Raw genomic sequence first — 23,185 nt, 5'->3', positions numbered from 1 at the left:
ATTAATGACTCAACTTGTACGCTTATCTCTGGTCGTTAGGGAATTTGGCTCTATTCTCCTTCGTCGTAAAAATCAATAATGAAATATGTATATGATAATAACGTAAAAAAGTGCAAAAAAAGTTAAACAGCCTTTTTTTGAACTTGATACTTGTTAAGAGTAGCTGAAGTCAATACGTAATTAATTACGCGGCGAAAATGTTAACGTTAGAAATATCCAAGTTTTTGGAGAAATCTGCTATACACATATTTTATGCAGAAGAAAATATACGTGTTTAATTCAGATCAAATAGTTATGTGTAATGAAAATAATTATCCCTAATTGTCGCTAATTCAGCAATGTATCATTCTGATGCAAGTGACGTTTCTAACGTTAACTCTTCTGCTGCGATATTCTTGGAACTAAAAGCGTTCTTGGTATACAAACCGAGACAGCTTTCGTTGTATGTAACATGAAAGAAATATACGTATAAATAATGATACATATTTAAATATGTACTTTGTACAGTCTGATGCGATAGATGTATAAGAATAATACTGACTTCGTGTTTCAAAGAACGCATACGTATATTGTAGCAAATTTTCATTACAATCTAATATGTAGATAGTTAAAAGACTAATAAATAAACGAAAAATTTCTGATTCTAATATTTTGTTTTTCCTATTATATTTACATTCTTAAATAGGGAAGAATATAATCATTGGACAATTTTTAACAATTACGTTGACTTATCCTACATATACAATTAATATTAAATCAGTGGCACTTAATAGCATTACCGTAGTTACAACAAACTTTCTTAATTCGCTGTCTCGTAAAACAAGCATAAAACATTGAAAGAAGCATTTCACGCGTTTGAAAATTATTCAGCGTTCCATCTATCAATGGAATAGCAGGCAGTACGCGAGTTCCGTTTACAAATGTATTCCTGAATAATATTCATTAGCTTCCTGGTGCGACGTTCTTTTACCATAACCAACGTAACAACAAAAATTGCGTCGCAATAGGTAAAGCAATTTCACGTGGTTTTCACGCAGCTGTTGGGCGCGTACCATTTCATTCTGAGCTCACGAGCAACCCGAGTTCCCTGAACCCACCGACAACCATGTATGCAGAAACGACCGTGTAAGTACAAACGCGTCTCTCTCGAGTGTTACACGCCTCGACAAAATGGAAATGAAAAAGGGAGAAACATGAAAATGGAAACCATCCGTACGACAATGAACGTATCGTAAAGAATCAGTTGCACGATCGACGAAGCACGTACCCTGCTTCGACTCGTAACTTTTACCCTGTTAACATTCGAAAGACGATAACTCATTGTTAGGTCATCGCAATAATAATCCGCGATCGAGTGTCATTAAATTGCTTGCCACGGTGCGTTATTAAGTTTCGAAAGTGACGCAAGCGTTTAGACGCGAATGTAACGCGTCGTTGTGCAACCTGAATGAAGAGCAGCACCCATTTGCTGCCGTTTCCCGCCCAATTCGAGATTATTTTTTCCGTGTGCCATTTTCGCTATAGTAATTCGAACGATTGAAAAGCGAGAAGATTGTAGTTTGGTACACGAACGTGGAAGGGTTTACGAAAGCTAGCGTTTTTATTTCTTTGTCCAAGGGAAACTCTGTTGGTACCGAAAGTATTACTCCCATTGTTTAAGCTATTAAGAATTAAATATTTCTTAAAAAAAATAACGATAAAGAAATATCGAACGAATCTTTGCAATTCCTTTTCATAAACGCAGTGTTAAAAGACTATATTCAACTATGCAAATTGATTGACAGAGAGTTGCAAATAAATGGCTTAATGAGTCAGTAGGGTATTTTCAGTGAATCTGATGCAATTAAGAAGCAATTTGACATTGTTTAATATATGGCTAAATTATATAGTATATAAATATTTAAAAAGACTATCGAGACCCAGAATTTCTGCATTTTCAACTAATGGTCGATTTCTATGTTTTTATTAACGTAATGTAGGGATAACTTAGTCCGTTTAACTGCTCTTTGATGTCGTAAAATTATTTGAAAAAACAATCTCACGTCTGCTATCGCAAAAACTGCAGTTCTCAATTACAGTTTCTTAGCATAATAGATATTCCGTTCCTATGTTTAATTGGCTACACCACTTTTTATGCTAGATTATTTTCTTATAACCAGTAGCTCGTAAAATTATATATAACTTGAATGTTTTATACAAATGAACGAAAATACATAGTATAAAGGTAAAAAATACATGTATCTAATTTTTATCTTAAGCATGCTACATCGTTTTATTGGAAGAAATATTTACTCGTGTTCAAGAAAACGAAATAATTACGCGTTAAGACGTGCATATACATTTTAGGAAAAAACAAATTGAACGAGTGACTCTTTAAGTTTAATTAATTGTCAGAGTAGGTAGTTTATTAAATTCGTATTAACTAGAAAGATACATTGTTCGGATTATCCGAGAAGACAAATTATTCCGTACTAAAACAGTTACGTAACTTCGCCAATCAAGAAAGCAATTTCAAAATTAAACATGAGACGATCTAATCTTCTTTCTCGCTAATAACTGATACCATTAAAAATGATAGAAAACAAAATAGAAAATGAAAGAAGGATAAAAAAATTATTGAGTGTTTATCGAAGTTGGCAGTATCAAGATATAAAGAGTGAAAAATATCGTAGAAGGAGATGGCTGAAAAAGCCACGATATTGCACTGTTTCAGTACCACGGCAAGAACGTTCGCTAGGAATGCGAGATAAGCTCGATAACCATAGCCTCGCACTTTATTTCATATCTTGGACCAACAAAGGATTGGTCTTAAACCTCTCTCTGTTCATCCTCGTCATCGTTGTGAGCACCGTTCAAAAAGAAATGTTTCATTCTGTTCGACATTTTTCTTATTGTCGTACCATTTCAAATTCGTGCCTAGCGCTTATTCGAATTAAAATTAGTCGTTCTACATGATCGCGATGGGGTCGGGCACGTGTGGCTTCAACGCGACCGATCACAAGACATTGTGCCACTCACGAGCACCGGATGTAGCCGGTGACCTCCGCCACTTCGACTTTTAATAACTAATCAGATGCTGAAGCATCGTACTGTTTCCATCAGAGCGACCGCGTAAGAACTTGCGATTAAGCAAGATAAAATTCGTCGCAATGAGTCATTCCTTGCCGACAATGGTTCGCGACACATAAATGGTCGACGCATCATTTTTAATCGTCGCGGTTAATGCATCGTAAATTACTTAATGCTAAGTTTATTTATAGCATGATACGAATTGTGCCCGTTTTTTATGTATGCTGAAGGAATTAAAAACGTGACCCTGTATCCGTATAAGTATGTGCAGGTGAAACATGTTACGCGCAGATACGGCCTCTCGAAAATGAATATAATGCTGCGTTGATAGTTATTAATACAAATATCAGCTTAATTTGTTAACTGTGAGACACTTTATCGTAGTCGCGTTCGTACTGGCTAAATACATATTAACTTAATAAGAGCACGTTAATTGCCGTTCCATAATACCATTTGAACTTGCATTTAGCACTTATGTGTTTTCAAACGTAGCTCGATAAATGACCGACCTCGTTCTATAACATCTTTATAAAATAGAAATAAGCGTTATCGAATTAGTCGTTGGAAAAGGCACGATTAGTTTTGCTGCGTAAGTGTTTCGATAAAAAACGTGTAGATTTGATGGGAAAAAATTCCTGTGATATTTAAAACATCGTAAAATGATTGATTCTGAAAAAATACTAAACTTCGATACACGAAGTTAAATAACCTTGCACAAAACTGATTGGAAACTTGAAAAAGCGAATCGAAAAACTTTGATCTATCTCGCTTTTCTCGTAATTAATTCGAATGAGTTAAACGTTTTATCTTTTGACGAAAAAAAGGAAACGCATCGATCCGATGTAACCAGCGTGTGCCAACGTTAATGGTTCGTTTTCGTTGATAACGCATCAGAGCATGATAGGCTGAATAACGGGGGTGCTTAGTCTCCGGGGGTGATAGTGTCTATGACTACCCTCCAGGAATGGCTATAAATGTAGGTCGAGCGAGCTTTCACTTCGCTTACGTGTCTATCGCTACTCTGTTCGTCTAATTAAGAATTTCGCCAAAAGGTCAGTAGAACAAACCCTTAAATGTTATTTTTATTCGTTAATATTAGAACCACCGCCCCACGCTATCTCTTTGAACGCCACTTTAGTTGATAGCTTTTAATAATACGACTGCCATGAAATTTCACTCGAGAACAAAGTACTATTTACGAAACAGTATCGCTTCCTTTATTCTTTTATTCGAATAGCCGGTAGTACACGATTGAAAATTTCAATGAATCAAACAAAATGGATTAAGTTCGCTTTAATAGAGGCTGCTTCGCTCGCGAGGATATCGACTATCGGCATTATGTCGATAAAATTCGAAGAAAATTTGATAAAGTATGTTACGACACATTCGCTGTAATTGTATCGAGATAGTGAAAAATAAATTGTTAACTAAATCCATCTGAAATCTAATTGTACGATAGGTCTAACAAACTAATAACTATGCTCAAGTAAAAATGTTTTCCACCATTTTTGGAACCAAATTCCAACATATTTTACAACATATATGGATCTATATATGGAATTAACATTTCAATAGCTTCAAAGCGATCTATTCATTAGATATAGCTTTTGTTATCACCAACCTCTTCTTCATTTTCAAATACGATGATATCAATCGCTGTTCTCAAAGTTATCAAAAAATCTTACGACGCTTTTTAATGACAAACGTGGACAAACGTGGACAAACGTGTTGTATCATGAATGACGTACCAGGTTAGCTTCCAGTCGGCGAAACAGTACTCTTTCGGTGAAAAAGAAAATTCCTCGTAGGTGGGCTCGTACCCACAAAAAACGACGCTGACTGTGATGCCAGTGGGGGAAGAAGCTGAAGAGGGCAATCCCGCGATTATCATAATGTCACCGGTAATGTACCTTTCCCACTCTGGTTTCCTTCAGCTGCGCCCGCAGCCCCGTTCACATGGGGGCCGATAAAAATGTCCTGTCGTTAACAGTGACGCGTTATACATTCGTACACAAACATATCCCAACGGAAAAGGTGGTAGCCTGGCCTAATTACATTATTCATGATTACTTCTGCGGTATTCTTTCGTCTGAACGACACATTTTGCCCGACAGAGAAAACTTTTTTTTTAATGAATCTTTATACACTCTGGAAAGTGCGGATTCGCGACGTGAAAACATTCCGTTACTTTTAGCAACGTACGGTTTATAAGATTTTTACCTTTCAACTGGTTACTTCTTTCGCTTCTTTCATTGCAAAGGGATAATGTTAACAAATCGAAGCAATATTCATAGGCATATCATAAACCGTAGAAAATTTAAATGTTTGGTTTGCAACGCGTTTTCTAAAGTGAAGGTAGTACAAGATTCGGTATGGTTTCTTTTTCCACGTTATAAATTTTTTCTAGTGAGTGTAACGATTTATGGTGAATACATAGAATGCAGAAGTTTCATTCAAAATGGTAATAGTGTATATTCATTGTGAAGTTCATCTCGTGGAAGGACATCTTCGTGCAATTTGTTCGTTTAGGAAGATTGTATCCTCGTCTGGACGTTTTGTACCTTATAATGCAGACTACATTTATCACAAGGTATGATTCGTATCATCGTATTTTTATGCAATTTCTTCGGTCTGATTACTTTAGAATTTTGTTTATAAATATTTATATTACTCAAAAACAGATTAAAGCGGATTAATATCTTGCTGAAATTAACCCTCGCTTATTAATTTTTTACTTATTAGTTGAAGGAGCTTTTGTCTAAAAATTTATCCGACAAAAAACTTAACATCGATCGAAATGAAAAAACAAAATTTCTAGAAACCTAGGTAACTTAATTAGCTCTCAACATGTTCATTATCCTCGACCTCTACTTCTGGAGCTAAAGCTTGCATTCATTTTCCACGAGTACTTATACCATAAAGCTAGATATTTTTCTACTTTTTCTTCCCATTTCAGCTATTTAGCAATTTCATGTAATTCCGAAGTCTCTAAAACTTTAACCAACGCGATTCTACCTTTGTACTCAGCCATACTTTCTCTTGATGATCCAAAATATATGAAAACAGATATTGAAGTAAACTTTTGACTCAAAGTTTGAATGTTCTCACACGGAAGAGATGCACGCGGTAACCGAGCAACATTAGGAAGTAGCATATCGTGTCTTGTCTCCAAGGCCCAAGGATCGTCAACGTGGTACACAAAGAGACTCGTGTACGATCATTTGCGTGCAAACGTGACAGTGTCTACGACACGCAATATGCGTGCAACGATCGTCCATCGCTCGGATGCACTTGCGTTTGTCATTGGAAAGCGAACTAATGGAATTGCATCGAGCGTGGCATACGCACGTGCAAGCCGAATATATTGTTGTACAGATGCACCAACCAACGCATCGTATTAGACAAAATGATAACAATTTTAAAATGACGATTATTCATAGATCAATCACTTTGGTATTTTCTTTATTCAGGTTATCGTTGATTAACGAACTCTAGGGCTCGCGTCCGAGACTGCTTCTGTCCACGTCTTCCACTCATGGCTAATATTAGGCTGGAAACTGTTAAAATAGAGTCGATAAAGCGATATAGATTTCTCGGAAAAATGGTCTATATTGACCCATCAGACACCTGCAAGATCACCAAACTAAACATTGCATTGTCCATAGCCGCGCTGTTAAAAGCAGGTCCAGAAACCAACTGACCACAAAATGACAGTTACATTGTCGTCCAGTGCCCTGTCTGCTCCGACACATTCGTCTTGTAAAAGGTAGAGTCACCGGGACATAAGCTTACGTAGCGTCAAAGTTTGGCCAGCGGCACACGTGGCCGCCGCGCCGCGCCGGTGTAACTGTGCGTTTTCTACCTGCATTTCTTTCTGTTTCTGTTCTCGGAGGTAATGCGCTTTTCGTTTACACAGGCCCGACTGTACTTGGTTCGGGTGTATGCTCGCACGCGCACACCGGATCTACAATCTATACCTATGTATGTAGCTGTAAAAACACCGTATGTACATACGTATCTTTGATATCTGCGTTCGCGGTTATGGCGCGAGCGTTTGTGTGTCAGTAGTAGAACGTGGCCTCTTGGTGCGTGTGCCCTCTCCATGGGGAGGGTTGCTAGGTGGTAGGAGGTGGAGTAGTCGCGAACGCACAGTCGCTTCTCGACGATCGGACCGTAAACGTGGCGTTGCTGTCCAGCACGTGACGAACGTGCTCTTCCTTGGCCGCGAGCGAACTCCTCCGTGCCGCAACCACGCATCTACGCATCTTTTTCCCCCCTGACCTTCCATCCCTGGGAATTCTTGTGGTGTTTCACTCGAAGGCAAACGTAAGGAGGTGGCTACGTTTGGTGATTCTCATTGGCAGATGAGCACGACTCATACAAGTAAGAGAATATGTTTTCTTTATTTGATTCTTTTTAAACAGACGTTAAGTAGGATTCAATAGTTACCATTAACTTTCAGCTTCGATGGATTTTGTTAGTTTCAAATGCTAGATATACTCGAATTGAAATTCTAGATAAAACAGGTTGGAAAGATAGTGGATAGAAAAAGTTTTAAATCGTGACGTATCTATTTGATGGAGGACTTGTCAGTTATGCGTGGATTTAGAGCATAAACGTATGTTTGTATCGAGTGTACGTGCACGCTCGCTCGTAATAGAGGTATCCGATAAGTGATATTTAGCTGGAGCCGATTAAGAGAACGAATCGAAACACACCGTGACAGGATTACCGTATCGGGCAGCCGCTGCTAATATTTGTCACGATTCCCGATAAGAATCGCGTTACAATGTTACATATCGTTGATTCCTCGATACGTTTAACTAGCTGTAAAACGAATGCAAGAGACACACGAGACACAGAGACATTGCGAACTTGCAGTATATTACGTTTCCTCGTACTGTGTCTCAAAGGGAGCGTTCATGCTCGATCGTAATGACGCGGTGCTCCTTTATACCTGCACCCGAACGATATTTAAACCCAATCGAGACGTACTATATGTTAATAATCATTCTTCACGATCGAATTACCTCATAATAAAGATTAATTGCACGAGAGACCTGGATGGTGCAGAGGGTGCGCAACAAGTTTCCAACCGGGCACAGTTTAACTTCGCCTCTTTTAGATTGGAAAACATCCTCCATTAGAATCGTCGGGTAATTACCAACTTTTCTGCCTCTAAAACTATTTATCGAGACATCTAATTCGTTCTAAGTCTTTCACGACTCATTCCGAGTTTTTAATTAAATTTTTTCTTTGCGACTTACGTTTAGAAGCAAAAAGATCTCTCGCAAAGAATCCTTCTCGATAATCAGACGAAAGGATAGGCAACCGATATATTACTTACACGAATGAAAACCATTTTCGTACATAGTGATATTTTCCATAGAGTTTACCGTTTCTCCGTGTCTTAAAATGGCTATTGCAACCGACTCGCGGCCCATTTGTCGACGATGATATTCAGTACGGCGTAACAAACCGCTCGAAACGTTGCGAACATTATGAACAGGATTAACACTCGCTATACAAATAACCCTATGAAATGATTTTCCACAAACGTGTTTCGAAACGCGAACGCTGCTGCACCCGGTAAACACAGAGATTTCCGGCGTTGAATCGCGCAACTGCGTCATTGGTTCATATTTTGAGAACGTGGATCGATTGTTAGGATATCGATGGTCATATAGTTTCGTTTTTAGGACGGGTTATCGACTGAACGGCTATGACTTAGGCGATATTTTGGGAAAGCAAGTATAAAAGAATTAGTACAACGGAGTGGCAAAAATATAGTACTGAATTAAATATTATCGTTTTCAATTTTCTTCGTTTAAGTTTGTACGAAACAAACAGTTCTCCTAAATTATCATCTTCCAAAAACCATACATCAAGAGAAGTCAATTTTTTTATACAAACACCTTAATCACGAGATATTTCGTGTAATTACCAAGTCTTTAAATAAACTGTTATATTAACATACATCCTATAGAATAGAATTACTACCAGTATTTTCAACTGTCAATATTATCTTTCTGAGGAACTTTTTATCTAATATCAACTTTTTAACTTTTAAATAAAAAAATATTAGGTTTAGTTTTACCTCGAACGACTAAAAATGAAACGCGAACGGTGAAACGCGAGCACGCTATCGGTAGATAATAGACGAAGGACGAACTTACCTATGATTACTTAACGAACGGAACGATTAGCCGTATACACGTTCGTTAGCGTCATCTTTGTTGTAAAAGTCAGTGTGTAGGCTATCGCGTGATAAAATTTGCAGTGCAAGCTTATTTGAGTGCCATAGTGATTATGTGCACCAATACCGCGATGTTTTTCGTTTTTAACGTACTCTTTTTTTTCTAATCGTTGACGTTTCGAATGAATTGTGGTCGTTTAAAATCCATTTAAAAATACGCATCCTTCATTAACGATGATTAATAGCGAAGATTAAAAATTTCGTCGACCTAAAATGAATTTACAAAACAAATTTCAGTGATTCGAAACTCGTCTAGATGTATAGATTCTTGATTGACGATAATTAACACCATGGAAAACAGAAGGTGGCACGAGAATGATATACATAGTATTTTTTCTGCTCGGTGCCATCACGTCGCTACGCTTCTAAAACCGTGACTAAGATTGCGTATCTTACAATTGATAGATTAACGTACAGCCTAATTTATCAAAGTTCTATACAGACGCGACGTTATTTCGATCGCGCCGATACAGCTGGCTTTTTTATCGCATAGAACTTATAACGTTTTCATTATCGCACGATGCAAAACGTACGGAGAATTAATACTCGCTTGTATAATATTCACGTAAGCGAAACCGATATTCAAATGTTCGCTTAACATTTCCCTATTAAAACAAGAAAGAAAAAAGCAATTGGAATAGTCTTAAGCTTCGAGTGAACCGAACAAAATGTGTCATTTATGAAGTACGTAAGTTGTATGGAACGTACGTACATTGCTTGCAATTAATTAAGTCGATCCTTGTACTTTAACCTTAGAGACAGTAGTTCAGAATCCTTTATAATGTTCAGTTGCACCTGTGTTAGTCTGTTGCTTATCTATTTTTTGCATGTCACGTTTCCAACATGTTACATTCATAAGTGATAAGACATTCTTAAAAAATCAATTCGTTACTGAAACTAAGCGAATTTTTGCCTTTTAACTATTCTCCTAAGTACATTCTTTATTTTCATTTGAGTTGTAAGTTTACTTAAGAAAGTCCTCAAACGTCGCTAAAATTTCATACGATTTCTATACGAACGCAATCGAGATAGCATATTATCGCGAAGGATCTTGTCGATTGGAAATATCTTTCAAGTTAACAAGTATTTTTCTAAATAACCAGACGAACCTCGCACCTGAATGAAAAGGAAAAGTTGTTCACAACCGCGTGCCATGAAAATAAAAATGCCGGTAAAGATGCAAGCGTCACCAAGGCCTGCGTTCACCGATCGAGTTGCGCAATACGAGTCTTCAGAATTACAGTATTCATTTTTTTGTTACGTTCGAACGATAGGAATAACGCCACGTTATATAAATTTATTTTGTTAACTAAAAGCTATCGACAGAACCAGGTAAATGAATTTTCCGTGTTAGTAGATTTTCAACGGAAAATTGTATCGGTCATCTCACAGAGAGCCAAATAGAAAATTTACAGTAGTGCTATAAAAGCACAGGAATCGAAGGTAACAACGAAAATATAAAACAAGATTAATAAAGGCGTTTAGAAATTAAAATTTCACGTCACTGTCAAACTCACTATTTGAAATATTTTCCATCAAGAAACGAACGGAAACAAGCAGCAAATATCGATTGTTTTCGAATAAAAAGTAAGTATCGAACGACTACTTGGAAAAAAATGAAAAGCAAAAATATCCGTGAAGGTGCAAGAGTAATCAAGGTCCCCGTCCACCGATCCAGTTGCGCAATAAAACCGTCACGTGATTGGCGTACTGTGCTCCGCAGTTGCAAGAGTCACGTCAACGTAACAAGACGATCCGAGATTCGCAGATTTGGAGTAACGATAGATGTGCGCAGAAAATTCAGTGTAATATTTTCCGTTCATTAATTCAAGAGACCACGATGCAGGGACGTGTTTCGACTTTACGTAAGTAACCGTTGACAGTCGTGTCCAAAGTTCAGACGATAATGAAAAAGAGGAAACGCGACAGTTTGAGGAACAGTCGAGAAATTTCTATCGCGTCAAATTGTTTTGAGCCGTTGTCGAAGATTTTTATAAGTAAGATGTTCGATCATACGAACAACGATAAAAATACTAGAATATTACCAACATCAACACGAGCATCGGCGTTACATTTTAAAAATTGTACATTCTTCCGATGTGTTAAATATTTTCACACTGAAGCAACAGAAAGAAATATACACAGGAATCTACCGCGAATCTTTGAAATTAAATCTTGGCCTTCCATCCTAATAAATGCAAACCAGTTTGCATAATTTCTCGAACAGATATTCAACAATCTATCATATTGCTTATGAACATTCGCGAGGTGTTTGACTTCTACCGATTAGTTGCAGGCATCTTTAGAGATATTCTAGAGAAGGATCCGGCTAGCTTGTAATATATGGTGAAAGGTATATACAATGTACATACTTGTTTCAGAAATTTGGCTCCAGATTTAAACTTCCAAAATGTATTCTCTAAGTTAATGAAAGCAAAAAAAAAAGAAGCTCAATACCAATGTCTTTAATTTTAATTTCAATTTCAATTTAATTTGTAACAATACGACTGTGCACACTGCACGGAAGTTTCTAACTTTCCAAATCCTTCGTGTCGAGTCATTGATCCAAGGAAAATCATCATCTTCGGCCGACTAATCTGCACGGGAGAATGTTCAAATAACAGTTTCATTCAGAACGAAGTAGAGCGCGGCGAGCTTTTAGAAAACACGTTAGATCGTGCATTCCGGCGGGAGGAAATTGTTAAGACAAATAAATTCGTTAAGTATATCCGGGTAAAAATTTTCACCGGGACATATGTGGCACATTCAGAAGGAGGGGAAACGTACACGAACACACAGGCGAAACGTATTCTTCGATGCTCGTCGAACACCAGAGCCCAGAGCGTAGGGGAGAAACTTAGGCGTGAATTGAAACACACGACGCGCGGAATGCTGTAAACTCGAGTAAATTAACACCGACATATTTTCACTTAACGAAAGGAAAGGAAGAAATATAAAAAAAAAGAAGAAGAGAAAACTTAGAAGAAGAAAAAAGGTAGACTAGCAAAATTTACGGCGTTATTTGTTTCGAGTCACTGACAACTGTTTCGTCACGCATGAACCTCGACGTCAACCAGCTAAATGAGAAGTGCCAGAAGAAATGATTTTTCAACTGTTTTTATAACTGAAGATAGCGCTAATGCGCCATTATGTACATGTAATCTCGGGCTGGAATCAAAGTCGTTGTTGAATTCGGGGGAAGTAATGTAATATGCGGGGAAAGGCAAATAATTAAAAGGTAAATTCGATGATAAATGTAGTTCATCTTTTCTGGCTGTAATTTTTTGTTTGTAGAAATCAACAGGAACTATGATTATTATACAACTCATTGTCAAGGAATTTTATTACGATATCTGTACCCTTTATATGTAAAAAGATCATGACAATCCATGAAACTCGTAAAATACCAAACAAATCTTTCGTTTCTTTTTCTCTACTACTTCTGTAGTTTATAAAATCTAGCTCCAAAACATTAAACATTTTATTACATGAAACGTTCTTTTATCGAGCAACGCATATGTCTACTTCAAATAGAAATAACAAAGAAAGTCTCGATTCTTTCGAAGAACCTTACACTCGACATTTATCGCTATAATTGGCTTTGTTCTTTGTTATCGTCCAACGTTAACAACGCCAACGTTATTAACAATAATCCATTTCAAGCAAATTTTCCTAAGACGGTGCGGTGCGTCGATGGAGCAACGCGTTTCACTGATCCTGGGGTATAAGAAATTACAGTCGATCGTCTATTAACAGCTGATTAATTGGATAGACCGATGGAAAATGGAGTTCACTGGAAATTGTGAAGGATCGCAGCACGGTGGAGCAACGAGACGTCACGACAATTATTTGAGATTCCCGGGCGCGTTTAAAGCTGTCCGCGCAACGATCCTCTCTGGAACCGATTTGAATCAAGTCGAATCGAGTCATTCAATCGGCTTGACTACACTAAAAACTTTCGTTTTCACGAGAAACGGACCGATGTCGATAGTGGCACGAAGAAACATCGCAGTCGGAGTCGGAGCGATCGCGAGTTAAATCGAGCCAGCCCGGGGGGGACGTTACAATTTCACGGTAGCGGAACAGAGAATGAGATTACCCACGTACCACGAACCGCAAATGTGGCTTCTCCCGATCTCTGTGCTCGCGTACGCTAGCATTTTTAAACTCGACGCGACGCCACGTGTAATCCGCGGCCTGATCTGCTCATGGATGACCAAAGATCGATAGGTGATCGTGTATAATTGATACTAGATACTAGAAACAGTAAACTCGTGTATTTGATTTTTATCCGACATCCTCTGCGAAACGCTACTCTAAACTATGATAGAATTACCTGGTATATTTTAGGCCATTAAATAATATTTAAAGAGAACAACAAAATACGCTTTCGATTAATGAAAAAGCAATTTATCAAAATTACACTATCGTAGACGAAAATGTACTCTGGAAACAAGACTTTTGCAAAACAAGACTTTTGATTCGATAATTTTTAGTTATAAAATTAAGGTTTGAGAAAAAAATGTATAGCAACCAGTTTAACGTGTGTATTATATTAATTGATAATTTTCCATCGATTTGTTAAAACGAGTAAGTGGCTGTAAATAATAGTTTTCATGCCACTTTGTACTAACTGGCTCGTTGCAAACCGATTATACACAACAATCGTAAATATCAGTAACATTAATAACGCTGGTCACAGTTCGCCGTTCGTTGAATCAATCTCGTGCGACCGATACAACTTTGACAATCATTTTAAACTATAACAAGTACGGGCTTTGAAGTGTCGCGAATTACCAGCATCGCGTAGGGGGACACCGAGATTGAGTTGCGGGTAAGTTGGCAAAGTTGTCCCGGCAAATTTGTCGCTACACATTTGCACAGGAAGGCAGTAATTCATTATTATGTTACTGTGTTGACATGCAATTAACCACGATTAGCAATTGGTTAAAATGTAATCAGATTTGCTTTGGAGTCGGATCAAACGCATTGTTTCTTTCCAAAGTGTCAGCTGCAATATCTTGTCCCGATTCGGCACGTAATACGCTAATTTTATTTCGCAATGTGTTATAAAGAATCTGTCCTGCTTATTCGTGTTTGCACGAGTAAAGTTTTATGATTGAGTTCTGCTTTAACCCTTTGATCATTCAAAAAGGATATATAATTAAGGATATACATTATTTCAAAAATATACATTAATTCAAAAAGGATATATAAGAACAAATTCTAGGAAAGTCTTCTTCGAAATTAGAAAATTCCTCTAAAATCTCTAAATATTAAAAAGTTCCTTTAACGTAATTATTACACATTGGAAGCACTCCGAAACCTACGGTAGACGCTGAAAATTGCAAACTTCAAATCCTTGATAAACGATGGAAATAATAGCAAATTTTGATTTCGTTACGTTAGCTAAAGTCTCGCTTTCCTATATCGTGAATAATAAAGAATAAACATAGTTTCTTCTATTTTAAACGAGAGGAATAAAACATTCATAGGTATGGATGGTTTCTAGCAATGAAACGTGTTTGAACTGTTCAAAGAACACGAACGTCTGACGTCTTTAAATATGTCAATTCGTTCTTTCATTCCTCTTCTTCTCTTTTTTTCATTTTTTGCATAATACCAACACTTTTCATCGTTTACTATTATCACTACTACTCTACTATTTCATGCACTCTTGCCTTGATGAATAAATAATGCTCCTCAAGGCCCCTTCCTGAATATATCTAAAGGTTTCCTAGATAACGATTATCGCTTGCGACCGAATTTTTATTGTCGAATGGTTTAGATAGCGATATATCGCGGATCACAAATAAATATACATGCAAAAAATTTATTAACTGTTATTTACGACTCATGCAGTTGCCCTTATTAACAGAAAATAATGTCCTGACCGGACATTTCTTCGTTAACACCGCGAATGATAGTTTGCGTCCACGAACTCAGAGGGACTTGTGTTTGCCAACGCAAATGCTTAAAAGTTTGTAAAATTTCCTAATTGCGGCTAGAAAACTTTGCGACATGATAATCTAGTTACGAAGGAAGGAAAGCTGTCAAAGGGAACTCGGAAAAATCGTTCTCTCTTGTAAGTATTTCACGAAATCTTCCAAAAGCTGCCCCAATGCTTTTAGGAAAATTTTATCAAATGTTCGCTAAGAACTACTACAAGTTTCATGGTTTTCGAGTTGTGACATAAGATTGGAAGTATTTAATAAGCCATTAAAAAGTCACGTAGACCTACATACATATGTATATCACCAAGAAACGTCAACTGATACGTAACAGTGAACGATCATTTTATGAAACACTGCCATTTACATTACTAACGCAGGATGTACATAACGTAAGACTGATCAAGAAATAACTAAGAAAACATAGTATACAACAACATAGTGTAATTTATTAGTGATTCTAACTATCACTGTCATTAACACTGATATTAGCACACTTTTCCTAATATCACCTTGTACCATTTACTCTCCCGTTTATAGGGAGACTGCGGAAAGTTTCTTTTTCTGGAACGGTGAGGTGTACCAAAGATCATGAACAGTCGATAAAACATTTGTCTGTCATGATATGACTATTTCATCAACGATATGCATTCAAATGAACTTTTTACGTGAAAAGTTAAGTCTTATCCTGTAACTTTAAAGACGTAACTTGTACATAGGAATAAAGTAGATCAATTTCCTTTTAGAACAAGGAGATTAATATTCACACGAGACCTATTTATATTTTTAGAAGAAACGCTACTACTATGGAAATGCTGCCAAGGATAACTGAAAGGCGTAATAGCTGTATCGAAAGAGAATCGAATAGAAAGCAAATCGAATCGGACGATTCGTAGGAATCCTTTTTATCGTACGTCGACGATAAAATTGATGAAATTCACATTAATAGTACACATGAACGCCACGTTACACATCATACGTCGTTAAAGTATTTGGAACGTATCGGGTTCTTTTTCGAACAGTCAATGTTTTATCAGCTTGATGGAGTGAATAAGCGCTAACACGTTTCAAGTACCAGCCAGGTTGCCCTCTTTTTCACCAAAAGCCGTCCGTTACCTCTTATCGAGTCCGACTGAACGCCGCGCCCCGCCGGTGTGAATTTCCAACGCGTCCCGTTCATTGTTTAAGGTTTTACAAATTCCATGAACTGGATGCCGAGTTTCTCTAAGGTCTTTCACACATGCCAGTGTGTATTTTCGGTGCTATTATTTGCTCAAGAATTACAAAACGGGGAGAGACACTCGCTTCCCAGGAAGGAGAGGAAGAAACCTGCTTTCCGGTGAATCTCGACGACTCGCATAGGTGAGCTCGAGAACTCGACGAACTTCCAGCTTGCGTTGACTTTATTTCGGTTACGCGAAATCGCGCGACATATGAGATTTTTCCGTTCGCATTACGTGACGTGGAACACAATGGCACGTGTCGAATGAGTAATACACTTTCTGAAACAGCATCGTGCCTTTTTTCTTCTCTCTTTCCATTTCTCGATGCGTCACGCCGCGTCGGCTACATTCTGTTTGCAAACGCTCGAACCAGATACGTATTCGACGAAACGGAAGGGAGTGTTGAAATATTTGAAGATAAATGCAGGACTGTAGAGGATAATACAATGAATTGTTTCGTTGTTGGTGACACAGACATCGTTAGGAGTTTCAAGAACTTGCGAGCGAAAAAGATTGAAAAAAGGAATCTTTGTTCGAGAGTTAAACTGTAATAAACTGACGTAAAATGTCAGCTACAAACGCGTCTTCCAAATTCGTTCCCGTTTTTTCAATATTTTGAATCGCACGCGGAGCGTAGGCAACGCATTAATTAAAAAGTGGTCTGTGATGTTGCGGCTGACTGTGAACCCAATTCCCTTATCTTCGACTGGAACGCGCTGAATGCTAACTTCTCAGTATCTAACGCGAGACACGGTGTACCTTTTCCATCCTGCTCGGCAATATCGCGAGAAGGGAACGAAGACACCGGTGGACTTACTCGGAAAGAGCCGAGGAGGCAGTAGAAAACGAAGAACAGGAAAAAAACGCAGCGATGGGAACGACGAGTCTCGTCGCAAACACACTTGTCGCTTTGCTGACTAATCGCCGCTCGTCTCCTAACTCTGATCCTCTATTTCGTGATCGTGTGTCCTCAATGGGGAACATTCCCGCAACCGTTCGCGAAATTTAAGAGCCAAATTTGCTAATGTCACGATAAAAGTGAGCGTTGGGTCTGATAAAGAATCTCGAAAACTGTGATAATTTATGGCAACACAAGTAGAATTCATACCATCGACGGCATTTGACGGTAATTCGTTTCTTTTCCAGGATTTCAATCGGTGATCGATTTTCTACGAAAATAAAGAATTTTGAGAATGTTCTATGAAGTTCATTTTGTATTGGTTAAGCTTGAAACTGTTTTTTAACTGATGATGTTGACTTTCAACGAGTGTTTTATTTTACGCCGAAACGCGTAAACTAACTTCAAAGAAGCTTTTGCCTGCGCTTAATAATAATATTTTGCAGGTAGATGCAACGTTTCGAAAGTCGGAAGTATTTGATCGAATATAAAATCGAATACAACGATGTATAATCACGAAGCCCACGCGACAGGGAGATGAAAAGAACGAAGCAATCGTTTTGAAATACGTGTTTAAGAAGTTCGTGTTGGTGCAGCGAAAGGATTCAGAAATGAAGAGAGCGTAAAGATTCCTTTTTATGACTCGATTTATCGGAGACGATAGAACATTACAAAGATGACGTAACTTTGTGACCAACATTTATTATAATTATTCACTGACCCTTAAACCGCCATTATGGCGCTTGTGACCGCTCTGCCCTGTACACTGTGTCCAATTTTGCTTTTTTATGAGTACAGGCTTTTTTACAGACTGTAACGAAATATCCATTTTTATGTAGAATTGGAAAACAATATTACTAAATCTCTGATTCTTGAAACGGTACATTTATCATAATAGGACCGAAAACATTCAACTGGTTTTTACTTAAGTATCTGTTTGCATGATTAGTTAAGAATATTAGTGTTGTTAATAAATTTAAGTAGCAATATTAATGGTACTAATAGAATTGAATATTAGTATCGGCCTTTGACTATGTGTGTCAAGGTACTTAGCCTTCGATACGTAAGACTAAAGGCTATTCATCGTTCAATAGTAAAGAAAATACAGAATTCTCAAAGTAATTTCTTTAAATCTATTTCATCCGTATTTCCTACATCTAATTAAGACTCAGACACCCTATAGAAGAGAGGTGATTAGGTCGTGATAGGTACTGAAGAAACCCTCGAATATGTTTAACAATAAATATTTATTAACCATATATTGCATGTGTACACCGATGGGTAGAACTCGCGGTTACAAATTCAACTACTGGTCGATGCGTTTTGATGCGCGAAATAAGTTCGGACGATGATTGCTCGATATGTCGAAAACTTGGATTGATGATTGACTCGGACCGTTGCGACTGTAACGACTGTGTAGCGACTGACTTTCCGTCACGATGATGCTGCAAAGGAAAACTATGGTGGGGTGTGTCTAAGGATGCGAGATCATCGGATTCGTTGAGGAAAACCTTGGTTCGGAAAGTGAGGGAAATGAACGTCGTTGTTAATTGGCGAATTTTGTGTTAGTCGTTGGAAAAGGATGCTAACTGCCCTTGAGAGAAAGTTGCTAGCGGGAAACATCGTACATGAGAAAAAGTAGATTTCCCGTGTTTTCCCCTAATAGGTGATGGACTGAGGAACTGTTAAGACAAAGGCTATTTGTTCCTTTGCAGGACTTTAGCTAAATAAATCCTAAGATTTTTGGCGGGTCCTTAGGCTAGCTGAGAATATTCTGTAAGAATGTATCGACATCTAGCAATCATCTTGTCCGAAGAGTTGGGTCTTTGTGTAGCGAGCCACGGGACAGAAACCGTTGGAAAGTTTACTGTCGAGTGCCGCTACAGAAACATACAGTCTGTATGATGGTCACCATCGAACTACGTCGAGTATTGGAGATTAGGGCAGTACATGTTAAACTGAAACACTAACGACACAAACGTATGTAATTATGCCAGGCGCTATGTCTATTTCATACCGTAACAAGGCTTGATAATTCGATAACGGTCGTACCACGGCGTCCTCTTTATTTGTGAACTGCCGAGGATTTTTCGTCATAAATGATATACATATTCTAGCAATACTTCTTTCGGTTGTATTCTTGGTTCCTTGCGTGTACACGTGATAAAGCAACGCTTATAACATTTTATGGTATTAAGAAATTCGAAGGTAGTGTTGCTTCACCACTGTAAAAATTGTACAATTCTTTTCTAGTTTTTTAAAGTTACTAACCGACACTGGTAAAATTCGATCGCTGCCGATTTTATAAAAGTGGAGATTTTAGACTTAATACTTTTTGCACTGTTGATAGGAGGTAAATGTGGTAGCAGAATTCTTCCTAGTCACATTGTGCGCGTACACATGCCCGGACAGCATTTTAATTAAAGAGCTTAATGCAACATGATCGATCGTCTAAAGCAGAGCCGTTTCAGTGATGCAGGTGTTTGCGCTATCCATTGTTTCGGTTGGTACAATACGTCTCCCCGCTATTACCTTTCAGTTTCGTAAATTATATCGCGTTATCGACGTGTGTTTTTCCATCCCTCGTTACACAATACAATTAACCTACATGCACAGCAACGAGCAGCAAATTTTATGGTATTTTGAACGAACATTAGTCGAAGATAATATTCATAATAAAATGTATCGGTGCATTGCATTTAAAGAGCAATTAGTTACCGACTACTGACTAGCTGAAGTATCGTTCTACGATAAATATTCTTCCTGTAAATTATTTTTTCGCTTTTACGTTCCAGGCTGGCGCACGTTCATTGTGCTAATTCGTTCGGCATGCACACTAAGTATGAATAGTTTTTCGAGTAACAGGAAAGTAACAACCCGCATTGTGTGCCGTATAAATTCTCTTCATTTTGTAATCTGCTTTACGCTAGTCCTTTCAATTTCAGCGATTTCACGCTTTTTATCGAGTCTGCTGGCAATTCTTGTATTAATCCTCGTGCTATGTTGCCCCTGTTCGAATCACTAAACATTATTCTGCATCGGCAATTTTACATTAGCCTGCATTCTTTAACAATTATAATAATAACTTCATAAATAATATAATATATACCTAAACTTTCCATTCCTTTTATTTTTACGTTTCCCCGAAGTTGGAAAAGTTATTTGGAATTTTAAGCACCTATACGCGTATTCCCGAATTGCAACTTTGGAGATAATCCGAGAAGTTTTGGCTATCAATCTGCTTTCTTTTAGCCGTTTCATTCAGAAGATCATTTGATGTTGTTGAAAAGTGAAAATTAATCGTCTAGATGAATAACGATTAATGAACCGAGTTACAAAGTTTTCAATTCAATTTACTGGATTCGCGATCGTTCGAATTCAACCCAACCCGTGTATAGGCATACGCTTTTGTAGAAGAAAACGTTGTTTTTACTGTAAATTTACGCGTAAGACCACCGGTAGATAGAAATGTCGCGAGCTGCACTCGAGACTGTGGTTAATATTTGCAGCGCGAACAATGCTCCCAGTGGCTGAATACTCGAACGTTCATTATTCCTGATACCTGGACTCAGTCCACTGGACTGACATATCTAGGTGGAGGGAACGGGGGAACCTTTGGTTACGCACTTCTTATCGTGACCTCCTTGCGTTGCTTGTCCGGCTGTTCTGATGGTAATTCCCTTTCTTTTCCATTTTCCCTTGTTTTTGTTCGATATAATTGCCAACCATGAGGTGTCTCGCTGTCTGACGTTGATTTCCGGGTCTCAATTTTGATAGTGAAATTGCTCATAACTTCATACCAATTTTGGAACACTCGAGTTTATTATTTCCTTTTTATTGTTATTTTGTTTTTTTATTGTTATTGTGATAATTGTTATCAATTTTGTTTACTGTACTGTTTTTACTATGTATTTGGAATTGTATCGTTTTATATTTATTTGTGGAAATGTCGCTTCGAAAATATCTTACCAAATTATATAAATTTTTAGAATTTTAGAATCAGTGAAACGTAATTATATCGACAAGTTGTTCATTGCACGGAGCCTATAATTTTCAACTAACCCATTTTCGACTAAAATAATCGAATTGATATTAACATTCATCTAACTCGAATCCTGCGCGAGAGATAATTGCCTCTCCAATAGCAATCAATGAATGCCATTTCTAACCCCGACCTGCATTTTACTCCAATCACGCGAGGTAAGAAATAATCATTCGGTATTAATTGATTGCACAATTTAATTTTCAATTGGTTTCGTTTATAACTAGCAGATGCTAACGTGTAAGCATTTCGAAAAAATATTACGCGAGTGAAGTGTGAAAATTTTAATATGAACGGCTAAATATTTCGATACAGCAACTGCCATGTTTACAATATCGTGTTTAATTTATTTTGCAATCGAAATTATTCGATACAAATATGAAACTCGTAAAAAGATAGAGAATTTTGATTCAAACAACACCTACCATATTTTCGCCAATTAACTTTTATACAGCGATTCAATTTATCATTTCAAATGGAACAATCGAAAAACATGAGAAGTGGAAAGGATGCATTGAATAAATTGATGGGAGTACCTATTTTGAATTACTAAACGATGTAACAATTCGAGAACAATTCGCAAAATCAAATTGTGTTCCTTGACACGTAATTTTTTATTGATAAATCCGATGACGAATATTTCGTGACGTAGGAGAGCTAGTATAAATCGGAAGCAAAACAGATCATTTGCTGGATAGGCTGAAAGGAAAAGCGGGAGAGAAGAACGAAGTATACAATTAACGAAATCTCGTGTTCCAGAGTTGGTATTGATTTACGTGAGATGAAACGAAATGTGTATGTAAACGGGCAATCGTTGCGCCGTGCCACACAGTTACGCGTAGCTTGTACATATTTTACATAATTGCATCCATGTTACAAAATGCGTTGATTATTTGATCTTCGCACGAGAGACGCAGTTAATAATTATATCTGATTATAAATGATAGGTATTATTAAAACCATTAGTAATTAAAAGTAAACTTTTTGTTCTTCGATACATACCACCTTGAATTTTGCGTCTTTAATTCATAAAAATTTCGAGAATTATTAGAACTTCGACAAAATGTGGCTGTAGTATTGTAACTAAAAGACTCTGATTTTTAAGCCTACGATCACATCCTGACACTTTTTCTTAACTATATCCTGATATTTTGCTTCATGAGTTTTCTCGAATGAATAAACGTGGCTACATATTCTTAATTTTTTTATTTCGTTTACTTTTTCTTGTTATAACATGTAGAATGATTCTTTATGACGACAAATGGTTTTATTTGCAATTTAATTATAAGAACTTGACAATATGCTTGACAATTGAATAACATCTCATTTAAGTTTCGTTTAACTTGCTGAACGTTGTTTAAGTCGATATATGACAATGAAGATGCTTCATTACCAAGAGAAAACATAATAAGTTTCTAGCTCACCACAATTCTCATAACTGTCGATTCTTGTCTTGACGTTTGATCGTTCGCTATCGAATAGAATTTTGCGCCTCGTGCAAAGAACTGCGCGATGAAGTTCCCTGCAATTAAAACAAAGCACGTGAACACATACAAACGGTATGACGCAAGTTTTATTACAGTCTGTGTTGACATAGCTCGCGTTAGAATATCGAGTATAGCATCTGCGTGGTTTAAACGTAGCGGTTCAACCGCCTCCTGCGAGTTTTCCATTCCAAAACGTCGAAATAGAAACATCGGTTGAAGACATCTAATCGATTGCAATTAAACGTTATCTGGTCGTTGT

General features: G+C 37.4%; 1 protein-coding gene across 3 annotated transcripts in view; it reads left to right on the top strand.

Moving 5' to 3' along the window:
- LOC117161260 (uncharacterized) overlaps nt 1-23,185 on the top strand; it is a 44,858-nt gene that overhangs the window by 4,908 nt on the left and 16,765 nt on the right. Inside the window, exon 1 of one of the 3 annotated variants that reach the window (XM_033342652.2) lies at nt 7,216-7,452. The exons of 1 other annotated variant lie outside the window; for it this stretch is intronic. The gene's annotated coding sequence lies outside the window, so the exon portion shown is untranslated. Of the gene's footprint in view, nt 1-7,215; nt 7,453-11,034; nt 11,191-23,185 lie in introns of those variants that run through there. One more of the 3 variants, XM_033342653.2, reaches the window with a different exon arrangement.

This window comes from Bombus vancouverensis, chromosome 6, assembly GCF_051014615.1.
Source record: "Bombus vancouverensis nearcticus chromosome 6, iyBomVanc1_principal, whole genome shotgun sequence".
NCBI lineage: Eukaryota > Metazoa > Arthropoda > Insecta > Hymenoptera > Apidae > Bombus > Bombus vancouverensis.
The sequence above is the reverse complement of the archived record's forward strand: the minus strand, read 5'-3'. Positions and strand labels throughout refer to the sequence as shown.